Below are 25039 nucleotides of genomic sequence, written 5' to 3' on the forward strand. Positions count from 1 at the left end.
GTTTCTCAAACCTAAAATAAATAATGACATTATACAGGAACCACAAAGAGAATTCAGATGTAGCAGATATCCACTTACTTAACTTATTTCCATGAATGTCTGTCAGTGCAGCAGCTCATCAAGTGTCCCGATTTGGTCTATGTAGAAAAAGAGGGTTAGATTCAGTCTCACTCCACCCAGCAGTATGAAAACATTGTAAACCAGTCCAAAGTTCAGCTTTTACAGTTTAATCATGAGTTTATCTCGAGTTGCGTGCCAAGCAAGTCTTTGTTTTCTTATTTGCTTTCTCCTATTTTCTGTCTCTTTCCCTCCCCTTTGTTTTCTCTTGTGTCCTTTCCAGGTGGATTCCAGAATGATTGGCTCCCACCTGTGCAGTCTGGCCTGGCTGCTCTTTGGTCAAACTATTCTGAAGCTGGCCAATCATCATGCCAAGCCGACCAATAAAAGAAGTCTGGAAGAGCTTACTCTCTCTGACCCTGTGATGAATAACAGTAAATAAATCACCTTTAATTGTCACTGCCACTCTGACTTGATTTCTTTGGTTGTTGTGTTGTTGTCTCCTTTTTTATTTCTTAAGTGACGTAACAACATGAATATTTTAGTCCCTTTAACATTTACAGCAGCTGACCTGCTTTCATTAAAACATGTTCATCATCAGACTTCTTGTCTTCGTACCAAAACAGTTCATCTCTGCTGTCCACCAAAGTGCTGTCAATGTTTCTGGTGTTTTGGACAAAAAGTAAATGTTTGACAAGTCCAGTTAATGAACTAAACCTAAAGACTGTTAGTGGAGCTCTACGATAAAATTAACACTGCTACATGCTCAGATAGCCTTCGACATTTTACTTTTAACCTGCAATGATAATTTCAGTTATTAGTTCATCATATTGTGTATTATTAATCTGAATCCACAAAATAACTAAAGTAAAAATAAATATAGTTGAGTACAAGTACCTCAAAACTGTATTTGTTAAACTGTGTTCAAACTATAAAATATTAAAATAGTTATAATCCAACCCTCCCTGTGGCAGGGAAATGATTGCAACATCCTGCTCGGATTCTAACAGTCTTTATTGTGTCCTGACAGTAAATCATACAGTATATTGTCGGTTACTAGACAGTGACGCAAATCTTTTACAGGATGTTACGGTTTGATGATTGTGTCATCTTGCAGAAGATAAGATACAACCATTTCTGGAAACTTGTCTTTGGCTTCACCAGGTTCATTAAAAACATCATAACACAGGACACATACGACCATTACATTTGAACACAGGAACCAATAAGAGCTTCAAGTAGACCAGTTATCAAAATACAGATAAAAAAAATCATAAAATCATTTTTAAAAAGGTTTTTTGTTGCCCTGGGTACCCTATAATGCCTTCCCGAGGGGAGCTTGTCAAATTCAACAAACAGGGAATGTTTGCAAATGAAAGGTACCAACAACAACACTGGTAGAACACGCAGCTGGGTTCAGGTCCAGGAGAGTCTGCTGCTGCTCTGGGCTTAACGCAACACACACAGAGCTGACAAACAGTCTGATCTGTTATGTAGTCTGTAGCTTTTCCTGCTGGGGCTAGTTTGCTTTATTAACTATTAATTGAGTGAACCCCAAAATGTTTTGTCAGTTTATTGTTTTAACAGATTTACTGTTAATTAGATCAAACCTTCAGAGTGACTCATGTTTTTGGATCTTCGTTCAAACTGAAAATTGAATGCAGATTCAGAAGCTTTTTTAAAACTACTTTAACATATGGCTGCCTTGTTTTCATGAATCTAAGTGAACACACACTTACACTTCCTCAGACAGATTTCAGCCTCTGCTCTCCACCATGTTCCACCCTGGAGAAATAAACAAAGTCAGAATGAACCTTCAGAAGCTTCCTCATCAGTGATCTTCATAAAACTTGACTCAGATCCACATTAAGACGAAACAGCTGCATTTATAAAACACACTTCACACAAAACTCTTAATCAAAATAAAAGAAAACATCCAATAAATCAAGACAAAAAGCTAAAAGTTAGTGGTCAACAGATGGACTCAAAAGTTGAATAAAATCTCACATCTTCTTCATCCTCTTCTTCATCAGCAATCTTCAGAACACTTCCCTCAGATTCACCCACAGACTGTAGGATCCACCATTAAAACAAAACAAATGCATTTCTAAAACACATTTCACACAGACCCAATTAACTTTACATGCAATATTTAAAAAATAAAAAGGTCTGACAAAAAGGAAATATCAAAAAAATAAAGATCAACACAATAATTACGTGCAGTTAAAAAGGGCTACTACCGTACCACCGTGAGTCATATATTAGGAAATATTTACCTATTTTATTTAGTTCAGTTTGACTGATTTACATTTACATTTAATGATTTTGCTGACGCTTTTATCCAAAGCAACTTACAATTGCTATATATGTCAACTCATTACTTGATTCCTGAAAATTTTAAATTGCGATACACATTACCACCAAAAATAAGAAAGGCAAAACAACAAAGAGGCAAGCTTCTGCCTGGTGGTTACCTAGTCAGGGCGTTCAAAAGCAAAACTCCAAGCGACTGTAGCAGTTACCCAGTCAAGGCACAACATACAGCAACAAACACAAATGAACTAAACAAAGGGGTGACCACTACACTCAAAGGCACTAGATATACATTTACCTCACTTCACGGATGTTTGATCCCAGACGAGCCTCCATTTGTTATGCTATTATTAATAATAATAATAATACATTTTATTTATAGCGGCCTTTCAGAACACTCAAGGTCACCTCACAAACCACAAATAAATCGATAAAACTAACAGCAAATATAATTACAGTGCATAAAATCAGGGTAAATTAAAAATTGGAAACAAAAGATTGCCGTGACCAGATAAACAGTGATTATGTTGGAAATGCCAGTTTAAAAAGATGTGTTTTCAGGCGTGATTTACAGGTGGAAAGCGATTCAATGTTACAGATGTCTGGTGGAAGACAGTTCCAGAGAGGAAGCAGATAGATGATGAACAGACAGGGTATGGCTCTGATTTGAAAGTTCTGAGTTGGATGAGTGCAGCCAGAGAGATATGATTTAAACCAGTCAAAGGGTGCAACAGTGAAACCAACAGAGACTAATCTGTCAAGGAGGATGATGTGAGAGATGGTGTCAAAGGCTGAAATTGCTGGGGTCTGCACCAGGTTTCCTAAGTGTAGGAGTTATTGCAGCTGATTTTAGAGATGGGGGAACAATACCAGAAGTGAGAGAGGAATGTATAATGATAGTTATTAGGGAGGAGAGAGAGCAGGCTTTTATCAAGAGCTTTTTTACGAAGCTCTTAGGCAGCTCTATGGAGCAAACAGCAATCCATCACCAACCCAATCCAACTACAGAAAAACACCTTTAAGAGGAGGAAAAAGGAAAAACAGCACAGGAAACACAGACAGCCCTAACTAGCTGTATAGACATTCATTTCTGATTTTCATGTGAATTTGGCGAGTTGCACTCAAAGTAACATCTTGAATTCATATTAATATAAAATCTGGATTTCTTAATGTTTTTCATGATTTTTTTACAGGACATTAACCTGAAAATGTCTGAGAACAATGTAGCTAAACAGGATGTAGTTACAGTCAATTACACTTCTAACTTACTTTGTGTTAATGTTCCTGCATTTAAATAAAAGAGGCACTCATGCAGTTTAACCGGTTACTTCATTACATGAAGATGTTTTACAATGAATGATGAACTGTTTCTGCAGAAGCATCAGACAGTTGCTGAAGCCCGTCACATCAAACGGATTGAATTCTTATCAGTCATTAAGAATATTGGGGGAGCAACAATTAAAAAAGGATCCCGCTGAATTTAATTTAAATAAAATTAAGAATATTATTGAAAATGTCTTGAAATGTAAATTAATTCTTTAGCATATATTAAATGATTGATTCACTGTCAAATATGACAGTTTTTCAGTTTGAACGAAGATCCAAAAATATGAAAATCTCAAAATATTTTAACATTAAGATGCATTAAAGTGACCAGAAGATTACTGAATTACAACATACAGTTGCCTTTTGGTGGATTTATTAAAAAAACAGAAGAACATGAAACAAATCAACTGGACCAGAGGTCTGCCACCTAGGGCAGTTTCTAACGTTTGGCCCCCAAGAAAGGAGCGTCTCACAATTTAACTTAGTGTCACCTGTGTTTAGGAAACAGAGGCTCCTTTCCCACACTATGACTAGACATTACAGACCACACACAGCCTAAATGATGGACAACATAATATGATAGACTAAGTACAAGTACTTATATACAAGTATATGAGATATAGTGATTCATGTGCATAGAAGTTTCTGCTGCTGCAACACCATACGCAGAGCAGCCTTTTCCCCAAGCTATCAGACTTTTAAACTCAAATTCTCAGCACTGCTCTATAGAATAGTTTATTTCTGTTTCTGTTCCATTTTATAATTGCTTTGTTTTACTGTTTATTGTCTCATACGTAGCAGATGGGAGTTACAAACTCAGTTTCATTTTACAGCCTGTTGTAATGTCACAAATAAATCTACCTACTCCCTTCTACAATAGATCTAATAGATTGAACACATATGGGTAAAGGATTTTCTGCTGCCACAATATAAACATCTGTTCTGATTCTAATCTTTCTGTATTCCATTCATTGTTTGATCTGATATGTTTGATATGTAACCAGCATGCAGCAGCTGTACTATTTAAATCTGACGCAGGTTTTGTAAAGGAACACATTAATTAATGATTTTACTTTACACTGTAAAAATACAACAATACAAATAGTCATTACAAGGTAAAAGTACAGCAATCAAATATTATATAGTATTTCACAGAATATACGATGAATTATTATATTAACATCACCTTGGAAGATAACTTTAACTTGAAGGAAAAGCAAAAGAAATGTGTTTTTAAAACATTTATTTATTTGGATGATGAGACAAGGCCTTTGTAAATGGGAGGTTTTATACATTTCTGAATAAATACATAAGGAACAAACCTTCTGGTTTTGAGTATACAAAATACTGATTATGTACAAGTTAAAATATTAACAGCTGTCTTGTGTCTCCGATCCATTGTCATATGTAGCCAATAACATCAATGCAACTTCACTGCTCAGAGCAGGCCAGCAGCTGATATTTTCATCATTGTATTTAGTGAAGGCACACCTGCATACACCTCTCTAAAAGCACACAAACCCCTTTGCTCATCTGTCGTGGCCCTACTCGACATAAACATAAGTTTGATTAAGCAACAGTGACTTACAAAACCGGTGTGATGTCTTAAAAGTTTGACAGCCCAGAATCTCTGTTGTGTTCAATCCTTTCCTCTCTGTGGTCAGCACATTCAAGACATCACCAAGACCTTTTCCTAATGTTGTATGCCGTTGCCAGTCTCAATGGCCGGGGTTCAATAAACAATGCTTTGTAAGACATCCTGCTTTTGAAATATGAAAATGACCTGCTCAAAAAATATCGTATTACAGACTTGACTAAAAGTTTTCTAATGGTTCAGAATGCTGCAGCTCGTATCTCAACTAAGCTACAAAAATCTGACCAATTCCACCTTACCTCCATTGGCTGCCTATTCATGTAAGATCAACCTTTAAGGTGCTTCTGATGACTCACAAAATATTACATGGGCCTGCCCCTTCATACCTGTCTCCTTATATCTCATCCTGTGCTCAGAATACAGGCCTGTCTGTCTGACCCCAGAGGTTATCAAGTCAGCTGGCTGCCTTTTCCTATCGTGCCCATTTTCTCTGGCATAATCTGCTAACATTACACAGTCTGACTGTCTTTAAATCAAAACCCAAATCTCATCTTTTCGACTTAACCTTCCGCTTCCTAACTGCCTATTCTTTTATCACTTCACGCCTCATACCTGTTATCCTTCCAGCGGGTGGCTCACAATCTCAGCACATCTATTAAGCTGATTACTTCTGGTCCATATACAGTCCAGATATTTTGAGTTAGTATGACTTACACAAAGATTGTGTGTGTGTGTGTGTGTTTTCAGCAGTGTGAGTGTTTCTCTACACAGGAGGAGACTCTCCCTCTTACAGTGAACACAGAGACATAAATGAATCAGGCCACAACCCAAACTCAAACCCAGCATACAGAGGTTCAGTGAATGTGGTGCTGAAGGTGTGGAGGTGGATCAGTGTGCCAGAGGAGACACTGTAAAAGGACAGAGTGCCAGCAGGACAGTCCACATACACTGCTACTCTGTTAGAGACAGAGGAGGAGAGGACTGTTCTTCCATTATTGTGACAGGCAGAGTAACCATCAACATCAGAGCACCTCAGACTCCAGGACTGATTATTCCGTCCAAACCTGCAGTCATCACTGCGTCCTCTCCTTCTGATTCCTCTGTAACTCACTGATATATAAACCCTTCCTCTCCACTCGACCTCCCAGTAACAGCGACCAGTGAGACCATCTCTACACAGCAGCTGTGGACATTCAAACCTCTCTGGATGAGGAGGATATGGCTGCTCCTCTGTCACTGCCGTCACCTCCCTGTTGTTGTCAGACAGTTTCAAGTATCTGTTTACTGTGTTTGTGTCCAGTGTGAGTTCACAAAAATCTGATGGAGAGAAAGAGACACAATACAGCCGCAGTTTATCATCTATCCCACCTGATGGGTTTATTGTTACTTTACTAATGAAGTGAATGTTCATTAGATCAAACCTTCAGAATGACTTGTTTTTTTGGATCTTCTATCAAAGTGAGCTTTTGATTTAAACTACATTAACATGTGCTGCCATGTTTTCATGAGTCAAAGTAAACGCAGACTTACACTTCCTCAGACCAGGTTTCAGCCACTGCTCTCCAGCATGTTCCACCCTGGAGGAAGAAACAAAGTCAGAATGAACCTTCAGAAGCTTCCACATCAGTGGTCTTGAAAAACCTTCACAAGATAAAACATCTGCATTTTTAAAAAAACACTTCATACACTCAATTAACTATACATAAAATATTTTAAATAAAACAACAAGAAGATGATAATAAAAAGGTCAAAAAGGCATCCAAAAACAGACAAAAGACTTCAGCCGATCGTGACACAGATCTTTCTGGTGAACTGGTTCTTTACAGAAAGTGAATGGAATAATGAAGAATGCAGACTACCTCCAAATTCTTCAGCAAAAAACCCAAAATCATCCAGCAAGAAGGTTGGATCTCGACGCAGTTGGGTGTTTCAATAGGACAAATAAATCAGGCTAGAATTAAGGTATTAAAATGACCCAGAGTCCTGACTGAAACCCCATCAAGAACATGTGAACTGTGCTGAAGAAACAAGTACGTCAGAAAGCCACAAATTTTCCTCAACTTCACCAAGTCTGTAAAAAGAAGTGGTCAAAGATTTAACCAGACAATTGCAAGGAGCTTGTGGATGGCTACCAAAAGCGCTTAATTGAGCGCTGAGCATATCAATACTGTCATCACTATTATTAACAGGGCTGCTGGTTGTGACTGTGAAGCAACAGCCTTCGGGGTATCAGTGTGACAGAAAACCAGAGCTCTTGTAGTCTGTTCATACCTGAGAGTTTCCAATCTCCAGTGTGGATCCTCCAGTCCAGTAGATAGCTGCTTTACCCCTGTGTTTCCTGGATGATTGTAGCTCAGGTCCAGCTCTCTAAGATGGGAGGGGTTGGACCTCAGAGCTGAGGCCAGAGAAGCACAGCCTTCCTCTGTGATCAGACAGCCTGACAGCCTGTAGACACAAAGAATTATATTTTATTCATCTATACTATCAAATCTATTCTTTCTATGTCAGTGTAAATTCACTGATTACAATTATGACAACAGAACACGTCATCAACAATGTAATTTGACTTAAATCTGGAATAATTTATTTTTCACCCCTCAGTTGAAGTAAAACTGGCTGCACTGACAAAACTTCAGGATGGTGAGCAAGAGTATGTTGAAAAGTTTGATTTTAAAGTGGTCTTAGGACGAGGCAAAAATGTTTGACAGCAGAATTCATTTGATAACAAATAAGATAAGAATTTTATAATAACAACAATAACTAAGATGAACAATGCTTCAAGGGTCCATAGAGGGGAGTGGTAGTGGTATGTGATATTGCTCTTTGTGTTTGCCACTATGAATGAAAGCTTTTATATTACACAGGTTATTTGATCCATTGTTGATGTAAAAATACGGAATAGAGCAGATTTAAGCTTTTGTTTGTGCATCACCTTTGCAGCAGAATTAAAATGAATTTATGGAATCTACTCAAAGATAGTCATACCCACAAACTTTCTCAGAAAAAAATGGTACTGCGGTGTTCATGAGTAAAATGTAAACTGTTAAATCCAACATATGCAGGAAATGTTTTTCTACAAACTTTAACTTGTATGTCAAGCAACATTTAGGGAAATAGAAGTTGAATCCTGACCTGAGAGTCTCCAGTTTACAATGGGGACTTTCCAGTCCAGCAGAGAGTAGCTTCAGTCCTGAATCCTGCAGGTCGTTGTTACTCAGGTCTAGCTCTGTCAGACTAGAAGACTGGGAGCTGAGAACTGAGGACAGAGCTTCACAGCTTCTCTCCGACAGATTACAGCAACTCAGCCTGAAGCAGAGTTAGTGATACAGACAAGAACTGATAATGTTTCTCTTGTTTACCACGTACAATACATCACATTTCTATGGTTGCCCTTAAATCACAAGCATTAGAATCACAAGTGACGAGAAGATTTTTTAATTTGATCCATTGTTAATGAAAAAAATTAATGGAGTAGCTTTTAGCTTTTGATGTTCATCACCGTTGCAGCAGAATTAAAATAAAATATAAATTCTCTAAGATAGTCATTCCCACAAAGTGGTACCACAAGTTTACACTGTTAAATCCTACAAATGCTGGGAACAAATTTTTCTACAGACATTAACTCTCAATGTCATGTGACGGGATTCTTTGTGTTTCCTATTGAGTCTTCTTGGGATCTAACAGCAGTTAATTACAATTTCTAAACAGATGGCCATAACACTGGGATCCCAAGAACATATATTAATTGTAGCTTTTTTATTTCTGTACTAATTTATCAAGGTACACTAAAACTAACAGACAATTTGATGTGTTTTTCAATTGATGAACTAATCAATTTGTCAGCTGATAGTCACAAGATTTAGCCAACTAAGACATTCATTAACTGAGAACATGTGATACAGTCAGTATCTCCATTATCTGTGCACTTACAGAGCTTTGTTGGAGGCTTTGACCACTGGCAGCAGCCTCAGAAGAGCCTCCTCTGAAGCAGAGTATTTCTTCAGGTCAAACACGTCCAGATCTTTTTCTGATGACAGTAAGATGAAGACCAGAGCTGACCACTGAGATGGAGACAGTTTATCTGTGGAGAGACTTCCTGAACCAGGAACTGTTGGATCTGCTCCACTAGAGAACGGTCCTTCAGTTCATTCAGACAGTGGAAGAGATTGATGCTTTTCTCTGTAGACAGATTCTCGCTTATCTTCTCTTTGATGTACTCAACTGTTTCCTGACTGGTCTCTGATATGCTTCCTGTGTGTGTCAACAGGCCTCGTAGGAGAGTCTGATTAGTCTTCAGAGAAAGACCCAGGAGGAAGCGAAGGAACAAGTCCAGGTGTCCATTTGTACTCTGTAAGGCCTTGTCCACAGCACTCTGGTAGAGAAGTGTTGGTTGAGATTTGTTTCCAAACCGCCACCACCGCCAGGAGGTTGTTTGTTCTTCTGCCAGCAGATTGACACCAGAGTTCAAGAAGGTCAGATGGACATAAAGAGCAGCCAGAAACTCCTGAACGCTCAGATGGATGAAGCAGAACACCTTGTCCTGGTACAGCCCTCTCTCCTCTTTAAAGATCTGTGTGAACACTCCTGAGTACACTGAGGCTGCTCTGATATCGATGCCACACTCAAAAGCCAGTTTTCCCAGAGACTCAATCATCTTCCTGCTCTCTGGACTCCAGTGTGGATCTGTCTCAGCTCCTCCATCATACTTGATGTTCTTCTGTTTGGACTGAACCACCAGGAAGTGGATGTACATCTCAGTCAGGGTCTTGGGCAGCTCTCTACCCTCTCTGGTTTTCAACACCTCCTCCAGAACTGTAGCAGTGATCCAGCAGAAGACTGGGATGTGGCACATGATGTGGAGGCTTCGTGATGTCTTGATGTGGGAGATGATTCTGCTGGCCTGCTCCTCATCTCTGAATCTCTTCCTGAAGTACTCCTCCTTCTGTGGGTCAGTGAACCCTCTGACCTCTGTCACCACGTCAACACACTCAGGAGGGATCTGATTGGCTGCTGCAGGTCGTGTGGTTATCCAGAGGCGAGCAGAGGGAAGCAGGTTCCCCCTGATGAGGTTTGTCAGCAGCACATCCACTGAGGTGGACTCTGTAACATCAGTCAGGACCTCATTGTTGTGGAAGTCCAGAGGAAGTCGACACTCATCCAGACCGTCAAAGATGAACACAACCTGGAACTCTTCAAAGCTGCAGATTCCTGCTTCTTTGGTTTCAGGAAAGAAGTGATGAACAAGTTCCACCAAGCTGTACTTTTTCTCTTTCAGCACATTCAGCTCTCTGAAAGTGAATGGAAATGTGAACTGTATGTCCTGGTTGGCTTTGTCTTCAGCCCAGTCCAGAGTGAACTTCTGTGTAAGACTGTTTTCCCAATGCCAGCCACTCCCTTTGTCATCACTGTTCTGATTGGTTCTTCTCTTCCAGGTGAGGCTTTAAAGATGTCTTCTTGTCTGATGGTTGTTTCTGGTCTGTCTGGTTTCCTGGATGCTGTTTCAATCTGTCTGACCTCATGTTCATCATTGACCTCTGCAGTCCCTCCCTCTGTGATGTAGAGCTCTGTGTAGATCTGGTTCAGAAGGGTTGGGTTTCCTGCTTTAGCAATCCCCTCAAACACAGACTGACACTTCTTCTGTAGGTGAGACTTGAGTTTACGTCGACAAACTGCAGCAACAGTTCCTGAAAGGAAAAAAAACAGACATGAGTGGATGTTAGCGTCAAAATGAGAAATGTCTTGTGTGGAAAATCCTCTTACTGCTCTGCAGACGATCAGCCAGCTCATCCTGCTTCATTCTCCTCAGGAAGTGCAGTGTGATCTTCAGAAATGCCTCTCTGCTGATTCTCCTCTGCTCTTTCTCCTCACCGTCCACGCCTCCTTATCCTCACTGTGTCTCTCCAAGCATTCTGGGTAATTTGTACTCAGAACCTTCTGGGCCTTCTTCAACTCGTTCTTCATAAAAGTTAAAATGTTTTCCTCCAGATGCTGGAAAATAATAAAACTTTAAGTTACGTTTTTCATTTCATTTGCAGCAGAAAGAAAAGTTGTTGTTTATAGATGTTGCTATTTACGCACCATAAATATGGAGTCCAGGTCTGTAGGATGCTGCTGGACAGACTGACCACCAGGAACCCTCTGGACTCTGGGGAGAAAACAAAAGTAAAATGATTCCAAATATCGACAGATAGACATTTTTGCATTTGTTGTTGCATTTCGTGGATTAGGAGATACAGTTTTTGTGTATCAAAGATGACACATTCAGGTTGATGTAAGCAGCTCACTGTCATTTGTGAGACAGTATCTAATTGGCCCCAAAATACTTTGATTTTCAACCATGTTCCTCTGAACGTCATGGAAAACTGAATAATAATAATAATGCATTTTATTTAATGGTGCCTTTCATAACACCCAAGGTCACCTCACAAACAATATATTCAGACAAACTTCCAGTGGTGGAAATGAATCTTCAATTTCAGAGAAAGTTACTGTCGCAAGGGAAGGAATTCAAGTATCTTGGGGACTTGTCAACAAAGGGGGTAAAATGGGGCATGAGGTTGACAGATTGGGGAGGAGGAAACTGAGCCTGAGGATGAAGCCCTCAATTAATCGGGTTCCAAACCCTTACGTAGGGTCATTATTGTTCTGGGTTATGACAGAAAGGATGAGATACAAATGGCTTAAATGAGTTTCTCTCCAAACACGGTTAGGCTCGACAGGATGAGGAGCTCAGATATCTAAAAGGAGTATGGAGTAAAACTGCTCTTCCTTTGCTTTGGAAGTTGAAGTTTTTAAGTCATTACCTCCTTGAGGTATTTGAGGTACGTCAAACTCTGAGACTGCTGGATAGATCAATAACACACAGGAAGGTTTACATATCTCATTCGACCTGGGAGTACCTCGAAATTTAGGGCTGATCAATTTTGGAAAATAATAAATATTGCGATTGTGATTTTATTATTTTTAAGCTCTTAATTTTCTATATTATTCAAAACAATGTTTATCATGACCAACACAACATTAGATAGATTAAACATACTGTTCTTTCCTGTATGCCAGGCCTATATATTATAATGAAATTAGGTGATGCATGAATTATTATAATGAGCAATGGTGGAAAAGAAGTATCAAATTATATTAATTTCAGTGAAAGATAATTTGAGTGTCAAGTCATGGCGTTAAATAATATCATATAATATCATCAGGTAGGCCTACCTACCGACAACAGGAAAAACGAAGTTCACCGCAGTTTATTTTGCAGTAAGCGCTCAATATATAACCCACGGTTCCACCACCAATTAATATAAACAATAATAATAATAATCTTTAATGGTATAGCACCTTTCATACATAAAATCAGCATAATACCAACTCTTTCAGTAAAAAGAAGTACATAAATAAATGAATAAAACACACAATACAGCGACATGCAAATGATCCACAAGCACAAAAACAGAGGTATTAAAACTGGGAAAGGGTAGCCGCCAGGGCTACAGTATGAAATAAATACTAGTATAAAATAGATAAAAGCAAAAGAATAACTATAATCAGTTAAAAGCCAATTAGTCCTTATCTCCGTTCAAATCTCCACAAGAGTCCATCTCTCAACAAAAACAGATTTAGGTTCAATACAAGTTGGCCAACAAAAATAAAACCAAGTGACCCCTCGTGCGTCTAACAGACAAGCTTGGTAATTCTCCAACAACACCGGAACCCCTGGTCAATGCTGCTGGTAAGCAGCGCCTTGGCTGTAACTCAGGACAGACTGGGCTTCTTCCAGAATGGTGAGTTTGGTTTGAAACACCGTCACAGATATTTTCCCTGAGCTGACTGCTGGCTGTGTGACACATCCTGTGCGCCGATCGCCACAATACGCTAACCGTACTACACGTGTCTTTCTGTTCTGTATTTTTCCTGTCCGCCAAAGTGACGGATGGCCCGCAACCTTCACCCGCCACCGCTAACAATTTACCTGCACATATATGACCTAAAACATACTCAGTTATTTACACAGGTCACACAAAGCAGATAAAGACAAAAAATTATACTTAGTTATTATTATTAGTTATTTATTCATTATAATTTAATATTGCATATGTGGCAAAGGTATGTCGATTAATTGACCTTAAAGTGATCAGTTGATTAATGTATTAGTTGTTTTAGGATTTAAAGGTTTTTAGGAATCCAACCTTCAGTACTGAAAGCTAAAACCTGCTCTCCTGGTTTAAAGTCTTACCTTTCTTCATCAGAGTGCGTCCCTTGAAGTTATAAGGTTCAATTATGGACTGGCTCTTCATGGACACACAGCTGGGAACAGGAGAGTCTGGTCTCTGCTGATGAACCCTGATAGAAACAGAGACAAACCCTCAGATCTCCGCCTGCCTTATCGGTAATCTGAAAGTTATTCCCCTGGTTTCATTGTTTAATTGAACTGCATCTGCTCTGCCTCAGTTGTCTGGAATTGGATCCTATCCCTTGTATTCCTGTGCTGCACGCTTTGGATAACTGTGATAGACAGATTCTATGTATTTAAGTCTATTCCCTTTGTCTAGTGCCACACAGTTGATGTCTTTTGACTCATGTCCTTACCTTTCTTCAGCAGAGTGCTGTCCATCTCTGAAGTTATAAGGTTCAATTATGGACTGGTCACTCTTCATGGACACACAGCTGGGTCCAGGAGAGTCTGGTCTCTGCTGATGAACCCTGATAAAAACAGACATTTGAATGTTGAATTTGCACCTCCCCGTGTCGTCCAGCTAGCCAGCAGACAGTGAGTCCTCTGCTCTGAGTGTTGGTGGTTCTGCTATCCTGACCTGCACAATCTTTTGTGTCGTGACTTGACAGAAGGTGAGCTGCAGAACAACAAACTTAACTGGTTTAGAGTCTTACCTGTCTTCATCAGAGTGCCGTCCCCCTTTGAAGTTATAAGGTTCAATTATGGACTGGTGGCTCTTCATGGACACACAGCTGGGAACAGGAGAGTCTGGTCTCTGCTGCTTCTCTGGGCTTCAACACAACACACACAGATTTGAGTGTGAATAATGATGGTGGAGAGATCTGAGCTCTGTCATGGAGAAGAGTCATGGACAATTAGAGATCCTCATCTCACCTTTGAGCTTCGGTCTGGCTGCCATGTTCCCCCCACAGAGTGCTTTTAGAGGGAGGGACTCCCTCCTCCGTCTCCTCACACTGATTCATAGCTGGATAGCAAAGCGCTCATCTTCACACAAACACAACAACATGCTGTCATTATTTATCATCGTTCCTCTCAGTCACATGACAAACATACAGAGCTCTGACTGAAGAAACTCATGAACCTTTCTGACACCAAATTCACACAATTACGCAAATCTGACAGTTTAAATGACTTGTTGACAGTTTCAGCTGCAGTGGAATATCAGCCTTTTTTTTCAAAGGTACTTTCTGGATATTTAAAAGGAGCATCTTAGACCAAAACTGCTGGGCATTCTGGCACAAGAGCTGCAAGGATTAATCAATTAGTTATTTTGAGAATTGATTCATTAGTTGGAGTAATCTTTAAAGGAAAAATGTGAACGTTTTTCTGGTTTTCTCCTGGTTGCTCCTCTGTGACAATAAAATGAATATATTTGAGTTATGGACAAAACAAGACATTTGAGGACGCCGTCTTGGGATTTGCAAAACAATGATCGACATTATTCACCATTATATGACCAAACAACTTATCAATTAATCGAGGAAATAATCAACAGATTAATCGAAAATTAAAACAATGGTTATTTGCAGCCCTATTTGGCACACCAGACTCCATTGAGAAAAACAATAATTTTACCTTGCAGCTCAGCCTAAAATACACTTCATTCAAACTGAACAGAAACAAAATGAAACTCACCAAACCGTCTTTTCACTGACTTTTGCTCAAAATAAAACCTTAATTCACCGTGTTAGATGTCGCAATGAATGCAATGTAATCCTTGGAAACACTAAAGTGCTTGTTTTTGCCAATGAATCAGAATGTTGTTCAGTGTTTGATAACATTATGTAAAATATCCCTAAAGAGACAGACCTTTTGTTTTGTTATCCACAAACAGCCTTTATAGCCCTGTCACTTGTAACCAGACTCTGTGATAAAAACACTAAGTTTAGCACTCATCAGCTGATGTAGTTCTGCTGTCAGTCCCCCAGATGGAGCCAAGAGGAGCACATTGACACAAACAGCACACCGCTGGAATATTTATCTTTGGGATATATGCTGGAAGGAAGTGTGCCCTCTTTCACACATATGTTAGTGAATAAAGTCAGGGAAACTCCCTTTAGGATATTGCATCGTTTCTAACTTGTAAAATCCTTTTTAATTTAAAAAGCATATGTTGGACACCATGTGTTCCTCCTGTGATCTTCATTGGAAAAGATGTCTGTAGATTTGTGCTTGATTATATTTACTGGGATTTTGGACAAATGTATAATAATGTAATTTCTGGTTTTATTTATGTTGAAAGACAAACGCTTTTTGACTAATCTAATAATCATTTTTGTTAAGTTTTATATCTACAAATGTATTCACCTTAGCTAAACCAATATTAACTGTACTTAAGAATTAAGCCTATGTTAAAACAATAACCTCATCCCAAAATGAGAAAGCCATCAAAACTGTAAAACTATGAACTTTACACAATATAATTGTAGAATTTTAACACCGGTTTCTTTTCTTAATTATTTGTTTATCTTTGTTGGTCTTTTTTTAACTAGGTTTAATATTCCCCTGCTAAATTAAGTCATAGGCCTGTCGCGATACATAGGACTGCTGTTTGTATGTTGTAATGAAGCAATAAAGTAAAAAAAATAATAAACCGCAGTCGGGCCATTAGGCGTGTTCTGAGATAAATAACGGTTATTTGACTTTAAGTCGATTATTTTCTGCCAAACAAACAAACAGCTGTAACACTTCCGCACACAGTACTGACCGTCAGCAGGCGTCAGTTTCACCGGTCAATCCGGTTTTCACCGTTTAAAACGTCTAAGGCTAAAAAAACCAACACCGCAGGGCCGAGCGGGTGATCCTCCACAAACAACCTCCGCACACTTTCTAACTGTTCTTACACCCAGACTGAGTTAAAGAAAGGAAAAGCAGAAACATTCAGAGACACGAGCCTTTTAAAAGAAGAGAGAGACACATCCGACATTAATAACTAACATGAAAACAACAAATTTACCTTTTTTCGTCTGAAGGGAGAGAAACTGCGACACAACGAGAGTGAAAGTGAAACTTACAGACGGGAAGAGGAGGAGAGTCGAGCCGCGTTCAAACACTCTTCTTACACACCTTTCCTTCACCTCGGTGAAAAACACGGATTGTATTAAGTTCTGATGATGTTGTTAACTAGAAATTCACAGCGCTTGTTCTTCATGATTCCTCCGAACTGGATGGATTTGAAAGAGAAGAAATAAATAGAGTGAATTGCCCTAGTGTGGGACATTTTTTGTTTTTCAGACTTATGTGGCATGTTGCGATGATAAACACCCAATACCATTTTAAAAACCTCAGGATGTGTCCAAATCAAAAGAGAAAATGCAGATAACACATTCCAAAGGAAATGACAGACATATTGGTGCTTTTAGTGCAAAATCTTTGAGACAATCAGCGACTTTCCTAATGTGGAAACGTCTATCATAAAAAATCACCTTAATTCACGTAGAATATAAAAACATTCTTAAGTCAGTAATTCTGTTGGTTAGGCTATGTATGAATGAAACATTGATAACTGAACATCAACAAATAATATGATAGTTTGAAATTAAGCAGCTGTTATAACAGGCCTGAGTTTTGTCATGCAGATAGAAAAGAGTTAAATGCACAATCAGAATTCCTGATTTATTTTATTTTACTTCACAACAAACACAAACAATGCCTTTCATCCCTGATTCTGTCTCTCACTCTGCGTCTGAAAATCTCTCCGTGTCTTTCTCTGCTTTGCCATTTCAAAATACATTTAAATGAATTAATCATTAGATGCCTAAAATTAAGTGGACTGGGTTTATTTGTTATTTTTTTCATTTTAAGACACCTACTCCCGTCACACACAACCACAAAAAGCCTTCAAACCGCCATCCCCCAAAGAATAACAATTTCTCATGACCTTAAACATATAGTACAGCATTCTAATAGTGCCACTAAAACCCTGTAAAAATAAACTTTTTATCTCCTAAAGTGGAAATTTGATAATAATATAAAATATGTAGCTTAAATGTACAAAGTTATATTATTTTCTGATGGACAAACATTTTATAAGCACAATAGACCAAAAAATAGTAGGATTGTTTTATTTAAAATTAATTAGTTTGTCAAAACTCTATGTCACTGACAATTGGGTGGTCCTTTACACAAGTTTCACTGGCATTCCTGTATTTATGGGGGACCTACAAACACAAGACCTTAGGTGTTGCACTTTAGGGCAGTCCACCCTAGTTGGATTTGGAGCCGATGGTGCAGGAATTTCCCTTCATTTGGATCGTGTCACAAGCATAAAACAGCTGCTCTGTTGTTTCTACATTTACGTGGGTCTGCCGTGGTGAAATACGATGGCGTGCGCTATGAGTACGCTGATGGTGCTGGACACTTCTCACCCTCAGCGGTCGCCACCTTGGCTGCGTAGCGGAAGGGGAGGGACCACAAACTTGTGAAAATGGCGGCCGAGGAAGCTGCAGCGTCTGCGATCTCGTAAAAGTATGATAGTTTTTTATTTACTTTTGATAAAATTTTATTGATGACCACCGACTGGACAGCTGAGCTGAGGTCCACGGACTGAGCAGCTGGGCTGAGGACCATGGAACGGACACGAGGAGCTGGAGTCGGTCGGGCCACCGGCGAAGCAGGTGCCGGTCGGACCACCGACGAGATAGCTGGGCTGAGGACCATAGACCCGGACACAAGGAGCTGGAGTCGGTCTGACCACCGACTGGACAGCTGAGCTGAGGTCCACAGACTGAGCAGCTGGGCTGAGGACCATGGACCGGACACGAGGAGCTGGAGTCGGTCTGAACACCGACTGAGCAGCTGGGCTGGGGACCATGGACCGGACACGAGGTGCTGGAGTCGGTCGGACCACCGACGAGGGAACAGGAGTTGGCTGGGCCACCGGCGAAGCAGGTGCCGGTCGGACCACCGACGAGGGAACAGGAGTCGGCTGGTGAGCAGGCTGGCTGTTAGCAGATTCTGCCCACCTGCCCATCAGGTGGGCAGGCAGAAAGCTAGTAGCACTAGCTGGCCTGGGATCACGCTGGTTGCAGACAGGTCGCTGCTGGTGAGAGCTAGATGTCCAGGAGTCCCCAACCAGTCTGGATGATGGAACCAACACAGGAGGGAGATGACCAGACGGGCGGCTAGCAGCGCTAGCCGGGAGGGAATCAGGCAGGCGACTAGCAGGCTGGGGAACATATAGCCTGGCGGCTAGCAGCGCTAGCGGGCCAGGGATCAGGCTGGCGACTGGCAGCGCTAGCCGGGCAGGACGGGTGGATGCTTCCCTGCGTGCAGCCGGCAGGCCGGGGCTCGGGGCTAGCAGGCTTAGCAGTCACACCCTGGGGGGTTGCAGAGCAAAGTCTCGACACCGTCTCAAATTCAAAAGTCCTTCTCCATCGTGGCAACGAGCAGGGCCATTTCTGGGTCCGTTCTCCACATAATTGAGAGTAATTTAAAAAACTGCGGCTCCTCGGCTGTTAGCTCCTCTTTAGGCACCCCCAGTTCCTCCCAGGTGCTGGGCAATTTAACAATGTCCGCTGGGTCCATATTTAGTCGGGTCATTCTGTCAGGGTTTGGTATGGGTGAAGCAGGTAGTAGGTTGGAGGACCCAAATGCAGGACACGAAAGCCAGCAGGAACAGTTCACAAGGGTTTTAATAAGCAAACAAAAGACGAGCACACTTACAAACAGAGTGGCTGATTGACTGAGTTCAAAAGCAAAGGCTGTCCAACAGAAATCCAAAAGGGTGAAAACCAGAATCCAAAAATGAGTAGGGTAACAGGGAGACACGGCGAGTAAGGCTGAAGACACGAGAACAAACTGCAACACTAGGTGACAATAAACAATGACCCGACAAAGATGAGACAGAAACACCAGGTATATATACACAGGGACTAACGAGCAGGGCGGGAGCAACACAGGTGAAAGACATGAGGCTAATGAGGCACAGGCAGGGAGAGAGAGAGCAGAGGAAAAGAGAGACAGACATGCAGAGTGTGACAATTGAAGTCAAGCGAGAAAAACAAGCCGGCAGAAATTTTGGCCACAAACAAACAACCACAGTCAAATGTTGCAGATAAGGATCTGCAATAAGAAGAAGCGGATAAATCTTGCGATCTTCATTTCCGGTTAGTGCACAAAGGCCCTGTTTGATTTGAGACAACACTACCCTGAAATTCACGCACTATGCAAGTGCATAGTGTGCACAGTATACTGCATGTTAGTTTACTAATTTTACTAATAACCATCACAAAGCCTAACGAACATTAGACTAAATGTAAATGCTCCGTATTTGTATAGCGCCTTTCCAGTCTTTTCGGCCCAAAAAGAACTTAAACAACTCCTTACTAATGTGAGGGAGAAACACAGGCAAACCATGGAACAAAATTTCCAAACATCAAATACCAAAAAACCTTGGGACACAATGAAATCAGCGACTAAAACAACAAATCATCACACTGTTCCGTGAACATCAAATGAGCTCTACTACTCTACTTTTAGCTGCGATTCGACTCCAAAGGTTTCTCTCAGGAGTGTGACAGTGTTCTGCAGTCGCTGCCAGCCACTCACACTACCTGTTATCTGGAAGTGGACCCATTTGGCATCCAGCGACTCTTCAGCAAAGTGTGCACGGGCAAGGCCACAGGCCCCGATGGCCTCCCAGCCTTTCTGCTCAAAAGCTGTGCAGAAGAACTAACAATGGTACGGTGCCCTGTTTTCCAACAGTCATTGAATCTTCACACTGTCCCAGCTCTGTGGAAGAAATCAGCTATAACTGCCTAAAAAACCAGGCGCCTCAGAGAATAATGACGTTCGTCCCATAGCTCTAACCTCGATTGTAATGAAATGTTTTGAAAAACTGAAAAGGATGAAGGAACTGATGACGCAATCCTTTGCATCTCGCACTTTATTTCTAAGCACCTTGAAAACAGAGAAGCTTATGCTGGAATCCTGTTTGTTGAATTTAGTTCAGCCTTTAATACAGTGCAAACTCAGGTGCTTTTAGAGAAGCTTAAAAAATACTATCTTGATTAAATGGTTTTATTCTTTTTTAACTGACAGGGCACAGCAAGTGAAGGTCAACGGGACGCTATCCAAGACCAAATACTGTAACACAGACGTTTCACAGGGATACTCTTCACATTGTACACCAGTGACTGTAGGAATGTACATCCTAACAACTATAGAATGAAATTTGCTGATGATACCGCGATCCTATTTGTACCAAGACGAAACAGACACATTTGTTAAATGGTGTGAAACCAACCATCTCATTTTAAAACCAGCAAGTAACTCAGGTGTCCTCATACAAATCTTTAGGTGTCAACAAACCTGTGTAACGAACTGCAGCAGAGGCTTTATTTTTAAAGGTGTCTAAGGATGTACAGGGTGAGCAGTCAGATCATGATGATTTTCTACCATGCAGTCTCAGAGAGAGTCATCGTATATGAAATAAACATACTAGCACCTTTGCACATGCACTTTACACAAACTTCAGTTCAATGGAGCAATGGAACAACCACACTGGCACTTCAGCGCTTTAATCCATGGAACTGTGTTGTCAACAATGTCCTTTTTCTTCTGTGTTTATATTTTCCTCTTGTGAAGTGCAACATGTTGATGCTTCTCAGGTTCTTGTCGATGTGTTTTCTGATGTGTGATGTCTTTTGTGATGTTTTTTAGGAAGCAACTCTGCACCGTTCTCAAGCAGAATTTCCCCTCGGGGACAATAAAGTTAACCTAACCTAACCTTCACGTGTGAGGTTAAATCTGTTCATACATGTGTTCAGAACTCAAGAAGCCACGTTGAGTTCAAGGTTGACTTTGAAATAATTTGATACAAAATGAACTTCTGGTCAGTAGATTTCTGTTTCAGTCACGTTTCTCATCAGCGGATGGAGTTTGTTTGGCTGTTCTAAGAGTGAAGAAGTATTTATGAATAAATAAATACTCCAGGACTAAACTAAATAATGTACTTTAAATATAATAGTATTTAATAAAAAAGGAAATATTGTCTTAATGATGTCAGTTGTTCACAATCTGTTGGGAATGAGTGGCAGGAGCAGTTATAGTTATAGCAGAAAATAATAAGCTGTTAAAAACGTCCCTGCAGGACTCGTTGTGTTTTTGTCGGTGGGAAGACGTCAGGTGCTGCATCTGAAAAAAAAAACAGGTCGGACATTTGAAGGTGGGAAGGCCGGCGGCTGCCTGATAAGAAAAACACACTGACGTGAAGGCCTCACTGACGGGTAGAAGCTCTTTCACAAGAAAGCAGTTAATGAGTAACTAAAGCGGTCGAAACTCAGGCCTCCAGGAACAGCTTTCAAACCTTTCTGCTTCCGCGTGCAGCCGTGAAGCTGGGTGTTTGGCAGGTTTAAAGACATGAAGGGTAGTTTCCATTCAACAGTGGCATAAATTTTACATATTTCATCATCATATTTTGGTTTTAGTGTTAAACTTAAGAGTTCTGGGAACAAAAAAACAAAGAACCAACAGAAGGGTTGAAGTATTTCCAACAAGATTAAACATCTGGCAGAGCAGAGAAAGTTTGAAACAACATTACATTGAGCTCATGATGGAGGACATTAAAGTTTACTAAAATGTTCTATGTAATGTTTAACATATGCAGGAAAATCATGCAGAGTTTGGTTGGTGAACGGTCCAAAACATTTTAGAGGGGTTGGGATGTTTAAGGGGACATTTGGACTCCTCCTTCTTAAATCGTGGCCACAGTCCTGAATAACACTAAAACAACTGTTAAAGACACAGTGGGACCTTAAATTGCCGTTACCATAGAGATGTAATGTCGTTCGTCCCACCTGACTGGTGATCTCCTGATTTTCCCTCCTGCACCACCGTGAGGTTCCCATCTGTGGTTTCTAGTGAAACATCTCGGCAGCTGTTGGATGGGTGGTGATGAAATGTGGTTCAGACCTTCATGTTCCCCGCAGGATGAGCTCTACTAACTCTTCATCTAGCGCCATCATCAGGTCAACATGTTAACGTGTCCAACACTTTGGTTTGTGACCAAAAACCTGCAGAACTGATGACGTTCCCATCAGCCTCAGCTGGACGCTGTGTTTAAGACTGTGAACCGACCCGGATCACTTGCTTAGCATCACCATGTTAGCATTAAATACTGATGGTGTTGTTATTGATGATGACGATGATGGTGGTGGTGGTGGTAGAGACAAAATTTCATGATGATCCAACTTCAACAATGTCAGTTTTGTTGTTTCTGATGGACATTGTTAGCTACATTCTTACATATGACAGTTGAATTGTAGGCCTGTTATATATCCATGCTGTATTTAAGATTGTTGTCATGTTCATTTTATAACTGATGTCCTGACATTTTGCACCTTATTCCTTTAAATACACTGTTGTTCCCCCAGAGTATTAAAGTTGATGTTACCTCGCTCAAAGAGTGGCTGCGTCTAAGTACATCCTCACAGAGCTGTTTGCACGGCTACGGTCTTTGTCTCGTAATTTACAGTTGATGAAATGCAAATGTTCAGAGCTGACTGCAGAGCAGCATTCAACAGGTGGAGCATCGAGTTCAGGAGACCATTACAACTACTTCTCCGTGAAGAGTGCTTCTGTTCCTCAAACAGGACGCTGCATGTAACAGATAACCCACAACCTGAAATGTTACGCTAATCCTGATGCAACTTTCGATTTCCTCAGGAAGCAAAATGCTTTTAGATGTTGACAAGACAATTATGTGCAAGTCTTTTATTGATTCTGTTCTTACTTTGATGCATGGCACGGTAACCTGAACATTTGGGATAAAAACCTTCTGAGCAATATTGTGAAGGTGGCTGGTGAGGTTATAGGAGTCTCACAGGCATCCCTGACTGCTACCAGCAGGTTTTCAGCAAGACCAGGTCTATATTAGACTGCAAAAAACATTTTCTAGCTCTCCCCTCATGTTGTAGATTCAGAGTCCCATGATTGTTACTATTGCAAACTACATGTACAATAAATGCAGAAGGAGTAAATAACCCTGCTGAATCAGGTGACCTCACATTTTAGATAGTGTTGTAAATGTGCAGGTCACATTTTTTGTTTATTTTTTGGTACATTTTGTTTATCTGATCCTTGTTTTTAGCTTGTGCTCTGACTGCAAGTCAAGTTTCCCACTTTAGATAATAACTGAACTGAACTGATAACCCTCATATAATAATATCCTCAGGTCTCATCCATAACGATGGTCAGACAAAGACAACTTATGATCAAATAAAGGTTTCCACCCCAAAGCTGGAACTGTTTTACTAAACCACATCAGCACAGAAACAAATACATTGTAGAATAATTATCTGCAGTGTAAAAGACCATCGAGGGGTGATGTGTTGGGGGTGGTGACGGTAGGGAGGGGTGTGTGTGTGTCGGGGTCAGCGTGGTGCTACAGTTCGGACTCTCACAGCTCTGCTCAGCCGGCTGCCTGCATGTTTATCACTGAGGTAAGAACCAACTTTTTGATCATGTTAATAACACAGATCAATAACTCTGACAGGAGGACAGCAGGGCGAGCGGGTGTGGTGTTTCTGAGCGGAACTAGTTCGTGTTTGAAAAGCATTTTAACAAGATGTTGGAAGGAACATTTCCGGCGTGTCTTTATGTAGTGAAGGAACTTTTTATTCTCTAGTCGTGCATGTTGAGCTCTTTCCACCTGGATGTCTTTCAGTACGCTTCCAGCACCTGTCGCTTCATGGTAGTTTCACCAGAATTGGTTTTTTTATGACTCTTAACCATAGGTGTCATTTACTCTGGGGACATGTCCCCACAAGTTTTTGAAATGGCAGATTTTGTCCCAACACTTTTAAAAAGAATTTCTAAAAGATGTTCTGAAAAATAGCTTGCAACAAATGTTAAATAACAAATGAAAATGCCTTCAGAAAGGTTTATTTTTTCACATTAAGAAAACATGCAATGCGATTAAAATATAGAAGAAACACATGTGCAAAAGTAACTTAAGCTAAAAAAAAAAAAAAAAGCTACTGATTATAAAATGACCCAAACGTGCAGCAGCAGTCAGTAACTTTAACAACTTCTTGACACAGTTTCTTTTTGGCCAAGTTTTCCATTCTCTCCCTGTGAACATGACAAAAGAGGAGGGAAGACTAAATCATGACTCAGCAGGGATGAAATTACATGAGAAAAGTTGATCTCCAGGAGAAACAGATCTGAACACAGAACACGTGAGAGCTGCACTGACTTACAATCTGTTTTAGAATTTGAATTGTCACCTGAATTTTGTGTTTCCCTTCATATAAATAAACCATTTCCACCATAAATTGGTGCAGAGAATTTCAAAGAAAATTGGATGTTTCATGCTCAAAATCTTCTGGGGAGGACTCCCTGACTCCCACTCCTACATTTCAACATTCAATATATCTTCAAAATAGTGTTAAAATATCTTCTTATCTTGCTCTCATGAAACCAATCTCGTGCATGTATCATGAGCTAAGTGCATCGTCACATCCCTGATCTGCGCCCAGATGTCCCCATCCGTTTTCAACACAAAGTTTCGC

The 25039-nt window shown here is 40.4% G+C and overlaps 1 pseudogene; it reads right to left on the reverse strand.

Moving 5' to 3' along the window:
• Positions 1–4922: 4922 nt before the first annotated feature.
• LOC119899942 lies at positions 4923–16575 on the reverse strand (annotated as a pseudogene).
• Positions 16576–25039: the final 8464 nt, after the last annotated feature.

Source organism: Micropterus salmoides, unplaced genomic scaffold (assembly GCF_014851395.1).
Source record: "Micropterus salmoides isolate LMB-PRFRI ecotype aquatic unplaced genomic scaffold, ASM1485139v1 Ms_hic_scaffold_12, whole genome shotgun sequence".
Taxonomy (NCBI): Eukaryota; Metazoa; Chordata; class Actinopteri; order Centrarchiformes; family Centrarchidae; genus Micropterus; species Micropterus salmoides.